The following is a 13,756-nucleotide window of genomic DNA, read 5'->3' as shown; positions in this document are numbered from 1 at the left end:
GGAAAGTGTCCTGTGGATATATCCGCAGGACATTCCGCAAGAACTCCCAGAAAACCGCAGCACAACTTTGTGTATTTTAATGCTGCGGTTGTATTGCAGCATGTCCTGCAGATTTGCTGCGGGCATTCTGCATTGAGGATACAGTACCATGGCTTGGGTACTGCATCCTCAATGCAGAACAAGTGCTGGAGTGATCGGTGATTTCATACTTACCTCCATCACGCAGCACTTCACTTTACGGCCGTGTCTGTCTGCACTTTGCAGGAGAAGATGGGTGGCCTGGATTAGTGTGACGCCCTGGGCAAGCCAGGGGTCACAGGTCACTACACCACCACACCCTACATCCCAGTTAGGAACATCAAAGCTACCAAAATCCTTGTTGCCTTCCTCCAGGGGCTGATGTTCACACCAGGGGGTGGGCCAGGCGGTTGGCTCCGCCCACCGAGGAGTACACAGCCCTGGAGGCGGGAAGAACCAGGCAGTTTAGCCCAGGCAGGGCTTGAGTAAGGAAGTGGTGAAGGAGCTAAGTGAAAGTGAAGTAGTAGTGAGTAAAGGAGAAAAGGAACAAAAGGGAGCGTGGAAAGGCCTGAAGTGAGTCCAGCTAAGTGCAGGACGGGTCAGCAAGGTCAGCAACAGCGGTGATCGTCTGGAGGGGGACTGCTCGGAGGTTGCTGGAAGGACCGCGGTCGAGTAGTGGCCGGCGGTCTGGAGCAGTATACGAAGGACAGTCAGCACCAGGGCAGGGGCCTCTCGGACCCCGGCAAGGCTAGGAGTCGCCATAATTTGCCGAATCCGTCAGTGAAGGGGACGTCGATCCCCCAACAACCAAGTCCCGATTGAAGACAACCGTCCAACCATTAGTGAGGAACACCGCCACCGCCAGGGCACCAGTTCCTCAGGGCCAGCGTCTGCGGGCAAAGTAGGGCTCCTCCGGCCCATATCCAAGCCGGGGAGCGGGTTACCGGTGGGAACCCATAGCTACCAACTTAGAAACATCAGGTGCAGGTCAGAGGGACATCACCGTTACCTGCTGGGAGAGCAAGTGCAGCCGTCCGTGGGAACCGTCTTTCCAGCCGTGTGGTTTACCGTAAAACTGTGTCAACGTCGCAGGCTGAGTGAGTACCACAGTTCCGCAAGGCACAGCGCTGCCCCCGGGTCCCTGCGCCCACCAGGCCCTGCACTTTCCACACCATCAACGGGCCCCGGGATAACCAACCCCTACCCACGGAGGGGCAACACAACACCTGGCTGCTCCGCATCACCACTCCCGGGATCCCCATATTGAGCAGCGGTGGTGCTACTGTGGCGCCCCTGACCTGGTCAGGCACCACTGAGTACTGCACCCATGCTGGGGACAGTACAACACAGGTAATCCAGAAGGCTGACTGGGGTGTGGTACACAGGCGCATAGTAATCAGGTCTCACACATGTACCCATGAGAGGACCCCTGGGGATCCCAGGAGGGGGAAAAGCCTTCACCTTCACTGGAATAGTGGAGGGGGCCAAAAGCCTCCATCTCCTCTCAAGGGGTGTGGTAAGAGAGTCTGGTTGCTAGGTGGCGTAGGCAGGCACAAAAAGGGAAAAGAGAAGGAGGAGTAAACAGTCTGCAGCAGAGTGTGGAGGAGTGAGCAGCAGGAAAGTGAAGCTCAGACAGGAGCAGCAGTGAAGGTCCCAGATGTGAGCCGGTTCAGAGCAGAGTCCAGGGAGCTCCGAGGAGAGCTGACCCCTTCCCCTGGGCTGCTGTAGTCTGACAGCGTCCGCGCAGTGGCTACCGACGGGGGAGAACGGTCAACTAGGAGGGCTACCCGAAACCCATCTCAGCTAGAGAGAGAGCACGGAGTGGGAAGTAAGGAGACTGCTAGAGAGTACCAGGCCCAAACGGGCGGCAGTTCCCGAAGCGGAGATAGATCCAGCTTTCTTTTGCTGAACCTGCCGGTGTGGGGCTCTCAAAGCCCACGCCACAACACCACAAAAGCCGCAGCCACGTAGCCACAGTTAGGGCCCATAGGTCACAGGAGGCAAGCAGCTGGAGTGGCCTGGTCCAGGCGACAAGCAAACGGCAAACGAAGGGGAGAGAGGCTGCAGCATCTTCCCTGGGTGACCCCCATAGGGACTCAAAGTCGGGGTTACCCCAAACCACCAAGGGCTATGGAAGGCGAGTTAGTAGTCACCCTCACAAGTCAGCCTGAAGGACACCTGGTTCTCACTTGGTTCATCCCAGCTACGCCCGGGTCACTCACCCTGCCATCAACTGTGAGTAAAAACCCTGAAAGACATTCTGCTTGTGTGGAGTCATTCTGCGCCTTGTAGTTCTACACACCTACACAGGGCCCTGGGGCTTGCCTCACTCTCAGGAGGCTACTACATCCGACTGCACCCACCATCCGCCCCAGGCATCCCTTAACCTGCAGTGGCGGTCCCCACTGACCGCAATTCTGAGAGTGGCGTCACGACTAATAGAAGATCTCCTACCTGTGACCAGATCCAGCTGAGTGGAGTCCCTGAAGGTAATGCACCGACACAACACCTGTGGGGCTTCACATCTGGCGTCACGAACAGGATAAGGACTAGACCTGTTCAGACAGGTGACCATGTGCCTAGGCGGTCCGCTTGAAAAATTGGAAGCGCCGCCATCTTGCCACCATGAAAAGCGCGCTGAAAAACAACAGCAGCCCGCGCTGGGAGAAGTTACCGCCCACGAAGAGGTGTGGCTACCCAGAGATCCCCTGCAGAGTTCTGACCTCGCTTGTGAAGAGAGCGGAAGCGTTCGGAGACGTCGGGACAGAAAGGGAGCCAGAAGCCTGCTGCTGGGAGAGGAGCTGCTGAAAGAGGCAGAGCAGAAACTGAACAGCTTGCTACTAGAGGCAACGACGAGTCCACTGCTGGGAAAGCGTGCCGAAGAGGGCGCAGAGGAAATGGCGTCTGACCGCAGAAACCCAGAACCGGGCTCCGCTGCCTGGTGGTATCGGGAGCTGGCCCAGTTCTGCGACCGACTGGAGACTCGGGTCGTGGAGCAGATCAGAGAAGAACGCATGGAACTTCTGGAGATGGCTGCCGCGGTTCAGGCCTATGAAGGGGGAACCGCACGACGAGTGCCAGACCGGACGGCGACGACTCAGACCCCGATGCTGCCACCGATGGGTGAGTCCAGTATTACCCCTGCCGGCCCGGATGCCCCGACCCCTGCTGCCACGCCCGCGGTCCCTGAAGAGGCGCCCGGCGCGGCGACGCTGAGCCAGGCCGCAGCCACGCCAGGTGCGGCCCGCCAAGCCCAGGCCGCCGCAGCGATGCCCTGCGCGGCCCGCCAAGACCCGGCCGCCGCAGCGATGCCCTGCTCGGCCCGCCAAGCCCCGGCCGCCGCAGCGATGCCCTGCTCGGCCCGCCAAGCCCCGGCCGCCGCAGCGATGCCCTGCTCGGCCCACCAAGACCCGGTCCCTGCAGCGACGCCCAGCCCAGCCTGCACAGATCCCATCGCGACAGCGACGCCGATCCAGGCCGCCGCCAAACAGGGCGCGGCCCGCCAAGACCAGGCCGCCGCCATGCCAGGCGCGGCCCACCAAGACCAGGCCGCCGCCATGCCAGGCGCGGCCCGCCAAGACCAGGCCGCCGCCACACAGGGCGCGGCCCGCCAAGACCAGGCCGCCGCCATACAGGGCGCGGCCCGCCAAGACCAGGCCGCCGCCATACAGGGCGCGGCCCGCCAAGACCAGGCCGCCGCCATGCCGGGCGCGGCCCGCCAAGACCAGGCCGCTGCCGTACAGGGCGCGGCCCGCCAAGAGATTGCATCACTATTTACCCCGGCCTGCAAGGCCAGAGCAGACACCGCTCCCCAGTCCAAAGAGGTCCCTGCTGGAAAGCCCACGCTGGGGGAGGACCCCGCATACTGGCAGCTGAAGGCTGACATGGAGGCCAAGTTTCCACAATGGTTGGTGGACCAGTACATGCTCCCTCCGCATACCCCCAAGAGGATTCCAGCAACCCCTGCAGCAACCACGCCAAAGAGTCCCCCGCCTGGGCCTGTTGAAGGAAGTTCATCCCCAGCACTGCCACCAAAGGAGTGCCAAGAAGAACTAAGGGGGAGAGGAGGCCAGGAAACTGAGGAGCTGACTCAGGAGATACCAGCAGTAGATCCATGCCCAGAGCCGGAGATGTTGCCCTATTCCCGCTGGGATGAAGAAGACCTAACACCTTCTGCTGAGGAAGATCTGCCCCAAAGCCTCACCTGGGAGCTTGTAAGCTGCACTTCGCAGAATCCAGCCCGCAAGACACAGCGCCGCAGTAGAACCCAGTCTTTCCCTGCACCGCCATCCCCAGAGCAGAGAGAAGTCACAGCCAGAGACCTACAAGAAAAACGGTTCCTGAGAAGAGCCAAAGCCCAGGTCAGAGGACCCCTTTGTAGAGGAATTGTGGAGGACTTCAGCCTAAAGTCAGGATACGGGTTCATTGTTGCACCTGGTATCAAAGAAGGTATCTTCGTCAATAGAAGAGATGTGAGAGCTCATCTGCCCAGAGGACACCCTGGCAGAAACTTAAAAATGGGAGATTCCGTACAGTTTACCCTGCATCAAGGCGAAAGAGGCTGGTACGCGCTAGATGTAGTACCATGTCCCAAAGAAGAAAGGAAAGACAGTAATAAAGAAAGGAAAGACAGTAATAAAGAAAGAAAAGACCAAAGACCTAATGATGAGACCACAACAGATGAGGAAAAAGGTCAAGAAACCAACAGGTGCCGCAGCCCTACAGGCCCAAGCCCTGGTGAAGAGGAGTCTGCATAAGTTCAAGTAAAGTACAGCAAGTTTTGACCAGTTGGAAAGTTTGTTTGCAACGTTTTCAAGTTTAAGAGATGTGCCCACATAAACTATTGTGAGAAATAAACCTTAAGGCTATGAACTGGCTATAGCCACAAACTCTCGCAGTGTAAATAGTTACACCAGAGGGCACCACCACCACCACCAGAGTCGGCCTGTTTAGGGGCTTGGCTCGTCTGCAACCAGGAGGAGCCCGTCCGTATATAGGGCCTTGGCTCACCTGCGACCAGAGAGCATGCCTGTTTATGGGGCCTGGCTCTCCACCACAAAGAGGGTACCTGGTCAGCACCAACTGTGGAGGCCGCCTCTACATCCTGCCAGAAGAGGCTGAAGGCGCGGATCCACCAGGCCAGGTATACCCTGAAACCACCAGCCCATGAAAGCCGCCTCTACATCCTGCCAGAAGTGGCTGAAGTCGCGGCCAACGTGAAAGGGTTTTGGGTGGGTTAACGGACTTGTGGGTGGAGGGTGGTGATGTATGGTACCTGGTGGTTTTAAAAATGTTTTACATGTTTTAATGTTTTATGCATTTTAAAATGTTGTCTTGCAGCCCGAGGACGTGCTGGTGATAACTAAGGGGGAATGTGGCGCCCCTGACCTGGTCAGGCACCACTGAGTACTGCACCCATGCTGGGGACAGTACAACACAGGTAATCCAGAAGGCTGACTGGGGTGTGGTACACAGGCGCATAGTAATCAGGTCTCACACATGTACCCATGAGAGGACCCCTGGGGATCCCAGGAGGGGGAAAAGCCTTCACCTTCACTGGAATAGTGGAGGGGGCCAAAAGCCTCCATCTCCTCTCAAGGGGTGTGGTAAGAGAGTCTGGTTGCTAGGTGGCGTAGGCAGGCACAAAAAGGGAAAAGAGAAGGAGGAGTAAACAGTCTGCAGCAGAGTGTGGAGGAGTGAGCAGCAGGAAAGTGAAGCTCAGACAGGAGCAGCAGTGAAGGTCCCAGATGTGAGCCGGTTCAGAGCAGAGTCCAGGGAGCTCCGAGGAGAGCTGACCCCTTCCCCTGGGCTGCTGTAGTCTGACAGCGTCCGCGCAGTGGCTACCGACGGGGGAGAACGGTCAACTAGGAGGGCTACCCGAAACCCATCTCAGCTAGAGAGAGAGCACGGAGTGGGAAGTAAGGAGACTGCTAGAGAGTACCAGGCCCAAACGGGCGGCAGTTCCCGAAGCGGAGATAGATCCAGCTTTCTTTTGCTGAACCTGCCGGTGTGGGGCTCTCAAAGCCCACGCCACAACACCACAAAAGCCGCAGCCACGTAGCCACAGTTAGGGCCCATAGGTCACAGGAGGCAAGCAGCTGGAGTGGCCTGGTCCAGGCGACAAGCAAACGGCAAACGAAGGGGAGAGAGGCTGCAGCATCTTCCCTGGGTGACCCCCATAGGGACTCAAAGTCGGGGTTACCCCAAACCACCAAGGGCTAAGGAAGGCGAGTTAGTAGTCACCCTCACAAGTCAGCCTGAAGGACACCTGGTTCTCACTTGGTTCATCCCAGCTACGCCCGGGTCACTCACCCTGCCATCAACTGTGAGTAAAAACCCTGAAAGACATTCTGCTTGTGTGGAGTCATTCTGCGCCTTGTAGTTCTACACACCTACACAGGGCCCTGGGGCTTGCCTCACTCTCAGGAGGCTACTACATCCGACTGCACCCACCATCCGCCCCAGGCATCCCTTAACCTGCAGTGGCGGTCCCCACTGACCGCAATTCTGAGAGTGGCGTCACGACTAATAGAAGATCTCCTACCTGTGACCAGATCCAGCTGAGTGGAGTCCCTGAAGGTAATGCACCGACACAACACCTGTGGGGCTTCACACTACAAATCACCACAACCGTGGGTGGCGTCACGGACAATCTTCCCCAACAAAATCCCCTTTTCACTCACGGGCGAGGAGTGCCGCTCGAGAACCCCCGGGATCCGGCCCACCGCTCGAGCCACCACTGAGCAGCAGCAGCCGGACCCGAGCAGAGGGGTGAGCGCGGTGCCGGCGCCCTCCTCCCCGCCCGCGACACTAGCTCCGACTGTCACATGACCGGAGCTCTTGCAGGCCCCGCCCACCTCCTGCTGCCCACTTCTGGCTCCACCGCGCCCCTCTGCACCGGAGGAAATGACTCCGGTGTCTTTTATCAAAGCAGGTAATTATAGGATTGTGCGGAAAAATCTGCAGGAATAATTGACATGCTGCAGATTTTTCCGCAGGGAAATCTGCATTATTTGCGCATCGGAAAAAAATGCAGCATGGGCACAGGCCTTCCAAAATGCCATAGAAATGGCTGGGGACTCGCTGTACTGCGGATTTTTGAGAAATCCGCGGAATTTCTGCAAAAAATTGTGGCAAACTCCACAAATTTTACGCAGCGTGGGCACATAGTCTTGATGTTCAGCACTTCCCTTTGTGTCTTTAAATACCCTCATTCCTCTTTACTCTGTGCTGGTGATAGGTCTAATACTCTTAACAAGTTTTCAGTGTAAGGCTATGTGCGCACGTTGCGTAAATACATGCAGTTACGCTGCGCTTTGTAGCGCAGCGTAACTGCATGCGCCCTGCGTCCCCTGCACAGTCTATGGAGATTGTGCAGGGGCCGTGCGCACGTGGCGTCTTAGAGCACAGCGCTTCGGCTGCTGCCCGAAGCGCTGCGTTCAAGAAGTGACATGTCACTTCTTCCGTGCGCTTTGCCGGCAGCTCCTGCTCTGTCTATGGCAGGAGCTGCAGGCAGAGCGCATGGAATCGGCTTTTTTTTTTTTTTTCTACGGACATTTTCTGCAGCGATTTGAAGCGCACGTGTGCTCTTCAGATCGCTGCAGAAATTTCTCTAGGGCTAGTACGCAATGTGCGCACATAGCCTAAGCAGTCGGCCAGTATTCATCTGAATAGACTTTGTGGTTGTTGCAGTACCTCTCTGTGAGTCATCTGGAGAAAAGTTATTAGTTTACTTTTCCCTGTGTGTATATCTCTGTGTGTTCTTTAGTGCCTAGTGGGGTTGATTAGTGCTCATCCCATCCTTTCCCTATGTAGGGTCCAGCACTAGGGATACCGCATAAGTGCGGAACCTATCTAGGGTGGTGGAGGACCCCAGGGATCAAGTAGGTTTGGTGAGGGGTTGCCATATCCCCTTCCCTAGACACAGGGTTTCCCTTCTCTTTCACCATTCGCTTGATACTTCCCTGTATCAAGTGTGACATTATCACCAGCCACATAATAAAAAAAAAAACTGTTCCAGACCACTGTTCCTGACCATGACGTAAACTTACGTCAAAGGTTGTGAAGGGGTTAAACTATTTTTTTTTTTTTTTTTTTATTTTTTTTTAAACGCCACAGTGTTTTACAGTCATACATACCTGGTAGAAATGAAACATAATAAGCCAGCCAAGCAAAAGTATAGAAAAAGGTGGTGACAATTAAAACGTAGCTTTCAATAACCTGTAATAAAATTTAGAACCACACAACAAGAATTGGTTGTAAAACCAATCATAAAATAATTAGGGCCCAAGTCAGGCTCCCACTATTATAGAGATAGGACAAACGGAGACGGAGGGGAATACCCCCACCGTGACCACACTCGTAAAAGCGACAACTAGAGTATCACACAAAATTGCACACCAATATGTACTGCACTTTGGTCCACAGAATAGTACTGGGCTTTAGTCTGCAGTATTAAACATAGTTACCGGAACCTTGAGTCCGGTCCCACTATAATGATACAGAAATAAAACTGTTGTCCTATAGAGGGGGGGGCGGACTCAGCCTCACAATACCCCTCAAAGTGGCAACAATCTGGCTGGATGCCATAACCTGACACACCATGCAGGAAGCCCATATGATACTGAAGCCTTTGTTTCTTGACCACTGTCCCCTGATGACTAAGTAAATTAAGAAACGCGTCGGGAGGTCTCAGAACATCGTTAAGGTCAGATTGTTGCCACTTTGATTTTATTTTATTTTATTACAGGTTATTAAAAGCTACGTTTTAATTGTCACCACCTTTTTCTATACTTTTGCTTGGCTGGCTTATTATTGAATTGGTAAAGCATTGACATGATCTATTAGAAATGAAACATCCAGTGTTTGTGTACTGCCCTGAGAGGGGCTCGGCCGCTCCGCTTGCCGGGCCGAGCCGCTCGAGGTCAGGGCTCGGGTGGACGGTGGCTCGAGCGCCTCCGGACCGGGGGCCACGTCGCTCTGTTAAGCGGAGGCAGTGGGGTGGTGGTGTGGGACGAGGTTCGCAGCCGGGGGCCACGTTGTCGTTGTACGGGTCGTGGCGCCACCCACGGATCGTGGTGAAGGGATGCACCACCGCTGCGACTGGAGTGCAGGGGGCTCCCCGGATCGGTGTTGAAGGCGCAGCCGGGATGTTACCTTCTCCGTGGGTAGGGGCGGTGTGTCCCGGGGCCCGGTGGGACAGGTGATGGTGTTGTCGGGGTGCTAGGTGCCGTACTGCGGTGTGATGTTGTGCCCGGATGACACTGGTGTACTCACTATTAATCCACACTCAGAGTCACTGGTAAACCAAAGTTCGGGTATGGTCGGGTCCCGCAGCCGGCTGCTTGTGTCCCTTGTGAGGCTGATGGTGGCCCCTTTCCCTTGCACCTCTTGTTGTGATTTTCAGCTCCCCTGCCTAGGCAGTGGTAGCCCCCCCCCCAGCGTTTAGCTGCCGGAAGAGCCCTCGGCTGCCCGCAGGCGCTGGCCCATCGGATGTTTGGCCCTTGGTGGTGGTTCTCATCCCGTATCGGTGGGCTGTTGCCTTCTTTCGGGACTTTGGATGAGGATGAACCCGTGAGGTCCAGACTGCAATCAGTTAACTTGCCTACACTCAGTGGTTTCTAAGCTAGGACGGGGTCTGAGAACCCGGGTTCTGGTGCTCCGGTAAATGGTTTACTCCCCGGTTTAGGGCCGCCGGGCTCCAACCCTGGCCCGGTCCCTACAGTTCTGCCGGTTGCTGTACCGGTACTCCTGCAGGCGGCCACCACCGTCTGCCTGCCTGATGTTACGGGGATCCCAGGCTCCAACCCGGGTCCCTGACAGCTCATCCCCTCTACACCTCCTGTCACTGTCACTCTACAACTTAATCTCCAACTAGACTGTTTGTATTTCCTGCCTCAGGACAGTAGTCTCCTCGGTGGGTGTGTTTTTCCGCCTGACTCCACCCACCTGGTGTGCCCTACTTGCCCTGAGGGAGGCATCAGGTCTCCCTTTCAGCTGACTGGTGTGTCCTCACAAGGGATGGGGGCGTGTGTGTAATGTGGTAGGTGTTGTTACCTGTGACCCCTGGGGTCCAGGGCGCCACATACCCCCTTGGTTTAATGCAGACCATCCGCGGGCTGCCTGACCAACTCTGGTTTATTTTTATTTTTCTTTTAACTGGAAAAACGGGAAACATTTACAATTATAATAACATTTTTACACACTATGGTTACTGAAGGTCTTCCCATAACGGGAGGCATTTTATTTTAACGTTGCAACTTTATTAATTGAACGGGTTCATGTCCTTCTGCTTTTCCCACCCAAACAACCTAGCCTTGATGCTGCCCCTAAGAAATGGCCAGCACCCCTTTTCCCCAGTCCGGAAACAGGAACATGGCCAGATCACCCAGGTGGGAATGGGTACGGTGCGGCGCACCCGGCAGTTGTCAAAGGGCTCCCCGGAGGTAGGTCACCGGTCCCAGTGGTGACCGGACCCCAGCCTGCTCTGCTGCGGGTCCTACCTCCAATCTTCCTCTCCGGAGGCTAACGGAACGGGAAGGCATGTTAAAAGGGGCAGATGGGGCAATATTTACAAGCCCAATAGTTTTTGGCTGGCCAGCAAGTCCACGGCCTTGTCCATAAGCAGTCACTCATGCAACAGGATTAAACGGGGGTCAAACACAAGTCCCAAATGGGACGGCTCCTTTTATAGCCAACGGGCTACCAGCTCCTTAATCGGTGGAATACTCCTCTTCCACCTCCACTTCGGGGCTGTACGGTGGAGGAGGGGGCTGTCTGCCGCTCCGGACATCCAGGGCAAACCTGCCCCTCTCCCCTCGGTGCCGGGTGTAGTACACTAGATTTCCGGGCAGGAGGTCACGGTCCAGGTGCCCAAATGGAAGATGGGCAATTACATCCGCCGGGAGAAGAAGACCTCACTTTCCAACTTGGGGTAATACAGGAACCCCCAGCCTTTGTCCCGGTTGAATCTTCTGACCTGGCCCTGGTAGGTCGGGCTCCGCACCCAGTACCCGGCACTCCTCAGATGCTCCTTCCCTTCAATGGTGCGGGCAAGGACCTCCTCTCTTCTCTTCTCTCGGGCCGCGATCTCCCGACTCAGTTGGCTAGGCTGCCGCTCCCAATACGGAGCAGCCGCATGCCCGGGGTCTATTTCAGTGGGGGTCTGGCCCAGCCGCCGCTCCCCGGTGTCGACCACGATCGGCACTCTCAAAGGGGAGCCTCGCTGTGTCATGGCCGGCTCTGCTGCCTTGCAGCTGCCTCCCTGTGGAACCTCAGCCGAGGTCCGCGACCCTGAAGCGGCTTGCCTAGCCTTCTGGGCCTTCTTGGCTGAGCGGCCTGCTGGGGCCGGTGCATTCTGGGCGCGGTCACTTCCGGTGCAGCCGGCACCGCCTCGGGATCAAATGCCGGGTGGAGACGGGTCTTCTCGGGCAACGGGCACAGTACGGCCGGATTCCATAACAGGTCTGGGCCAGCCTCCCCAAGCAGCTTCCCAGGAGCGCCCGGGGCGGACTCCGCCACCGGTGTCGAGGGTGGGGATATGGGTAGAGGAGCAGCGGCAACCACTGCGGGGAATGAAGGAGGCGGTATGGCGGGCAGCAGCAGACCGAGCCCCTCAGCCGCGATGGCCGACCCCTCAAGGGCATAGGGACGTGGGTCACCTTCCCACCCCGCCAACATCGTCATCCTCTCACGGGCCCACACGGCAGCCACTATCTCCCCCATCTCCGTCGCCCAGGGCTCTACCAGAAAGCTTACCTGGTGCTGGAGTCGGAGGCACATCTCCTCTGTCCGGGTCTTCACCCACGCCGCTGTTTCTGGCACGGGCTCCGGGAATTCGGGACTCTGGACGGGAGTTGCCATACTGCTGCTGCACTGTCGAGATCCAGGAACAGAACGGATGCAGGGTCCTGGAGTCCCTGCCTTTTTATCTTCTCGGTCACATCAGGCAGCCTCTCCGCCCACCTCCCCCCTTGGTTTCCTCTCTGCACTCCTCCTTTGGGGGCGGGGCTTCACCTTCGCGCCTTCACTGCTCGGGGAAGACGACTCGAGCGGGAAACTTTCGCGCCAAGATGGCAGAACTTCAACTTTTTTGGCAGGACGCCGCTGACGGATACTTCTAAGGCGCACTTCCACAGGTAAGTGGACTGTCCGAATCCTGTTCGTGACGCCAGAAGAGTCGATGTGTACTGCCCTGAGAGGGGCTTGGCCGCTCCACTTGCTGGGCCGAGCCGCTCGAGGTCCGGGCTCGGGTGGTCGGTGGCTCGAGCGCCTCCGGACCGGGGACCACGTCGCTCTGTTAAGGGGAGGCAGTGGGGTGGTGGTGTGGGACGAGGTTCGCAGCCGGGGGCCACGTTGTCGTTGTACGGGTCGTGACGCCACCCACGGGTCGTGGTGACGGGATGCACCACTGCTGCGGCTGGGGTGCAGGGGGCTCCCGGGATCGGTGTTGAAGGCGCAGCCTGGATGTTAGCCCCTCCGTGGGTAGGGGTGGTGTGTCCCGGGGCCCGGTGGGATGGGCGACGGTGTTATCGGGGTGCAAGGTGCCGTACTGCGGTGTGATTTTGTGCCCAGATGACACTGGTGTACTCACTATTAATCCACACTCAGAGTCACTGGTAAACCAAAGTTTGGGTATGGTCGGGTCCCACAGCCGGCTGCTTGTGTCCCTTGTGAGGCTGATGGTGGCCCCTTTCCCTTGCACTTCTTGTTGTGGTTTTCGGCTCCCCTGCCTGGGCAGTGGTTGCCCGCTCCCCGGCGCGGGCCCGTTGCATGTTTGACCCTTGGCGGTGGCTCTCACCCGGTATCGGTGGGCTGTTGCCTTCTTTCGGGACTTTGGGTGAGGATGAACCCGTGAGGTCCAGACTGCAATCAGTTAATTTGCCTACACTCAGTGGCTTTTAAGCTAGGACGGGGTCTGAGTACCCGGTTTCCGGTGCTCCGGTAAACGGTTGACTCCCCGGTTCAGGGCCGGCGAGCTCCAACCCTGGCTCGGTCCCTACGGTCCCACCAGTTGCTGTATCGGTACTCCTGCAGGCGGCCACCACCGTCTGCCTGCCTGACGTTACAGGGAACCCAGGCTCCATCCCGGGTCCCTGACAGCTCTGCTCCTCTACACCTCCTGTCACTGTCACTCTACAACTTAGTCTCCAACTAGACTGTTTGTATTTCCTGCCTCAGGACAGTAGTCTCCTCGGTGGGTGTGTCTTTCCGCCTGACTCCACCCACCTGGTGTGCCCTACTTGCCCTGAGGGAGGCATCAGGTCTCCCTTTCGGGTGACTGGTGTGTCCTGACAAGGGATGGGGGCGTGTGTGTAATGTGGTAGGTATTGTTACCTGTGACACCTGGGGTCCAGGGCGTAACATTTGCTACATGCTACTTGCTGCCCATGGATGGGGGAGCATTTATCAGCTGTTTCATATGAAAATAGATAGCACATGTTTGACAACTGAATGGCATCCTTAGGGTAAGTTCACACAGTGCGTTTTTCGCAGCATTTTTGCGCAGTTTTCGGGTGCGTTTTTGCTCAGAAAACTGCATGACTTTGCTTCCCCAGCAAAGTCTATGAGTTTTCATTTTTGCTGTCTGCACACAGCGTTTTTTTTCAGCTGCGTTTTTGTGGTGCCACAAAAACGCAGCATGTCAATTATTCCCGCGTTTTTCACTGCGCTTTTCATCCATTGAGTGCAATGGGATGTTGAAAGACGCAATGAGAAACGCAAATAGGTGCGTTTTGGT

The sequence above is a fragment of the Anomaloglossus baeobatrachus genome, chromosome 5 (assembly GCF_048569485.1).
Source record: "Anomaloglossus baeobatrachus isolate aAnoBae1 chromosome 5, aAnoBae1.hap1, whole genome shotgun sequence".
NCBI lineage: Eukaryota > Metazoa > Chordata > Amphibia > Anura > Aromobatidae > Anomaloglossus > Anomaloglossus baeobatrachus.
This window is presented reverse-complemented; position numbering follows the sequence as displayed.